The sequence below is a fragment of the Penaeus monodon genome, chromosome 40 (genome assembly GCF_015228065.2).
Source record: "Penaeus monodon isolate SGIC_2016 chromosome 40, NSTDA_Pmon_1, whole genome shotgun sequence".
Classification (NCBI taxonomy): domain Eukaryota; kingdom Metazoa; phylum Arthropoda; class Malacostraca; order Decapoda; family Penaeidae; genus Penaeus; species Penaeus monodon.
Window position 1 is genome coordinate 26,076,055 of NC_051425.1, and position 4,377 is coordinate 26,080,431.

Below are 4,377 nucleotides of genomic sequence, written 5' to 3' on the forward strand. Positions count from 1 at the left end.
GGTAAGCCAGCCCAAGTCAGTGCCGGTCCCTGACCCGGGTAAATAGAGATGGTGACTCGATAAAAACACGGGACGGAAGGCAACGGCAAACCACCTGCTCTAAATTGCCAAGGAAATCGTGGAGATCCATGATCGCCAACGTCCTTGTGGGACAGGGCACTTAAAAAAAAAAAAAATGACACGGTATCTTGCAGTTCGGGCACAGTACTTCCACCGTGATTTCGCGGGTATAATAAACTCGCGTCGTTATTTCGATGATATTTTGCAATGAAACCGAAATAGTTATCATCACACCCGACACACGGCCTTCCCATGATGGAATCGATTTTAATTTCAACCGCCTTCCTCTAGGCCCAACTTCCATTGTCACGTGATGATCTGTTTCATATCTGAATGGTTTTATTGTTGTTCTTGTTCTTTAATTGCTGGACGTCACTGCCTATGGTCACGTCACGTTCCAGCGCAAATTTGATTTCCCTCGCTGATGTCATACGCTACGAATCCGTACGATTTTTCGTGCTTTCAACGACTTCATTCATTTTGTCGTGACGCTGTGGGCGTAAGGTTGCTGCGTTTTAGGGATTTTACACCTTCTTTATGACCGTTATTATCAATAACAAGTAAATACAAAAGACAAAATACAGGAGGAAAATGTAGAACATGGAAATCTAATAGAAATCGATGAACAAACAAACAGAGACGGAGACAGCAAAACGGCAAGCTAGAGAAACGATTAAGAACATCTCTAATGGTCTTGGACATACCTGAGAAGACGGAGGCGGAACTACATCTCGAAGGTCGTGGAAATGGAAGAACGGAGGTAGAAAATGACGTAATGATAATGGAGACAAGGCGCTGCATGAGATTATTAATACTTCAACGCCGATTTAAAAAGATGGCGGAATGATGATGAAGTGGAAGTGGCGAGACGAAGGGAGAGATGACAGGATGGGATAGCAGTGGATGTGAAGATAGAGGAGGTGAAGAAAAAGGATAAAATGATGACGTAGATGCACGGACAAGAGAAGAGACAATTGATAACCTGATGCAGGTGGAAATACAAAGATGGAAGAGCAAGTGACAGGATGATTCTTGACGAAAGAAGCGAGACAGTCGAGGGGAGAATGATCAAAATGAAAACAGGGGAAGCGAAGATTGAAGAAGTGATAATGCAGATAATCGGACAAAAGAGGAGACAGTTAATTGGTTATTTAATGCAGATGGAATGACAGGGAACAGGATATAGAGACGTGGTCGGAGTGAAAGAAGAAGGCAAAATGAAGGAAGTGGTTTGAAGTGAATGCTGATGAACAGGCAGTGAAGAAGAATATAGCAGGAAAATTTCTGACGTAGATGTAATCGAAACCGGTCGAATACATCTCTTGTATTGTGAAGATATTCATTCTCATTCATACCTTTTCTACATTTGTCAACATGAATACGGTTCAGTATACCAGCTATTAGACTGCTGAATAGTAAAATGAACTTTAAAATTAATGAAACATGAATGGTATGTAAGTTAAAAAGGGACAATTAGAAATTGAATGTAAAACGTCTTAATAATGAAAAAAATATGTATATATATTTCTGTGTGGAAACATTTAAAAATGAAATTAAGAATTATATATATATATATATATATATATATATATATATATATATATATATATATATGTATATATATGCATGTATGTTTAATTAGATGGTAAGATAACTATTAAGTTATATTTAATAAAGAAGTAAAAATTAATTCTGCGGAACAATATGGACCGTTATATCATCTCCAGTAGTATATCTCAGGAAATGTGGCGTCCATGAAATATATTCAAGTCAAGCAGTTTTTAAAAGCCGGAACTAATAAAACAACAAAAAATCCAAACGAAGAATAGATATAGCGCAACTAAGACTTAGTAGAAAGTGTTCTCTTATGGTAAAATGTACATTATACAAGGGTATGATTAAGATGAAGAAATGTATGAAGCATATAAGAGTTTACTGAAATATAAGTTTATTTCAGTAAACCATTTTAAGCAATAAAAATAAGAAAAATAAAAAAGAATCCTGAAGTAGATTAAATTTGCAAAAACAATAATTAACAACAAAAATTGTAATACTGTAAAAGACCGAAAAAGCAAATCGCTTTGAGATGCTATTGGATTTTTGACATGTTATCTATTAAGAATTTTAAAGAGTCTTAGAAGTTATACATAATCTTGAAGAAGGAACTCTCTGGATCAAGACATTTTCAACAAACTTCATATCTAGTCTACTGTGGTCTTGCTAAATTCCTTTGCATACATTTTCAAATATCTAACTAACAACAATACTTCCTTACACGAGAAATCATATTATTGACGTTGTTTATTACCCCTTCTGCGTGGAATTCAATATTCAGGTCAAAGTCAGTGATGATTCAAAGTTCATATTTTCTCAATCGGTAGATGGCAACTCATAATCATGGACTGAATATGAAAATATAATATAGATTCCCATTATCCTCATTCTCTATAGATAAAACATTTCACATTGTCAGGAAGTCAATTCAACAACTATTTTCACACTAGCCACGCATAAATCCTTCAGTGACTTTTCTGCATTTTGCAATTGATATACTCGTAGCATGGTACCATTGGCGAAGATAAATCCAGGTCATTCATGTACCAGGACCTTCTGGGAACGCTGAAGGACCTACATTAACCTGTTGGGCGATCATGAAACTCAGCGTGGTTTAACATACTGTAATAAAAAATATATATGTGGGAATTGTCCTTGGGAGTCAGTGTAGAAGCAGCAATGAGGGTGAGATGAGTCGACACCTTTGCAGGGTAAGAGCTTCACCGGTTCTCTCGCCGGCTTGACGAGGCTGGGGTCGTGGCCGGAAAAAGTGAAGTCTACACACGGCGGCAGCGAGACTCGAACTTTTTCTGACTTCCCTCGATCTCGGAGAGGTCGGCTTCGAGGGTTGGGGTACAGTCACGTGCCCCCGTGCGTGGATTGGGTCAGTGGCGTGCATTGTAGCAATTTCGAAACTTGACCATGTCGAAATTCTCCGGCCACGAGCTTTGAAATATTTAGCAGAGGGGTTCCCATCTGGGGCCATGGAGCAATATGAAAATTATGACGTCAAACTAAAACTGGATTTTTATTCACCTACATATAATTATCTCTCACATATCAATAAATTTAATCTGTCCAAAAGTGTTCTTGTCCTAAGAAAATTGACACTATAACACTATTCATAACCAATTATAACAAATCTAAAAAGGTGACAGACACTGAACGGGGCGATAGAGATCATTATTTAGCAGTCGGGGGCCCTTGAGAGTAGAAAGGTTGGTAACCACTGTTCTAGCATGACCAAACAATTTTCCAAATATGCAGGAAAGGTATATACTATAAAACATATCAAGTAGCACTGACTGTCAGTACTACTTCCACTGGAATTATTTCCTGCAATATGCCCTGCAATATTGGTTTCTATGCTTCAGGCAGGTGAGTAGAAGCTATTTCCCCTTACTCAGATCTCTTACTAATTATTCTAGAATATTTCTCCACACTGCTATAATCATAACTTACACACAGCACCATGTTATTTATTTATTATCTTCTATACTCATTTTCCGTTTTTTCTGTCCTCTTCCTCGTTTCCTAAAATAAATCCAATCTTAAGTAAGGGAAAACTGGTAACCATCTGAACTCTGGAGTACTCCGATTCGCCAAAACGCCTTTTTGTTTTAATCCCATGGCCCTTACTACAGCTGTTTACATGTGTTATGTTTTTTTAAAGCCTGTATACAACACATTACCATTACCCCTATTATATATATATATATATATATATATATATATATATATAATATATATATATTTATAATATATATATATAATTATATATATATATATATTTTTTTTTTTTTTTTTTTTTTTTTTTTTTTTTTTTTCAAAAGTGACATCGCGAATCGGACGACTCCAGAGCCTGGGATGAGTTGCCGTTTTCCCTTTTCGAAATTGGACGTAGTACAGTGATTCCCAAAAACCCCGTCCTCATCCCTTTTCTTCCGCAGTTAGACAAGTAACACGGGTGACCCGGGGGATGACGTCCAGTTCCCCTATTAGGATTGTCCTTGGCTTTTTGACCATTATTACCCAAGGACGACCAGTTTTCCCACCCGCAGGATCGTGCGTGCAAAGGGGAAAAGACACACAACTGTAATGATAAATTTAATGGTTTATAGTGTTTCTCTTATTATTGTGGATGTATACACGGAGACACACACATATATACGAGTATATATGTATATATATATATATATATATATATATATATATAATTATATATCTATATTATACATATATAATATATATTAAAAATATTAA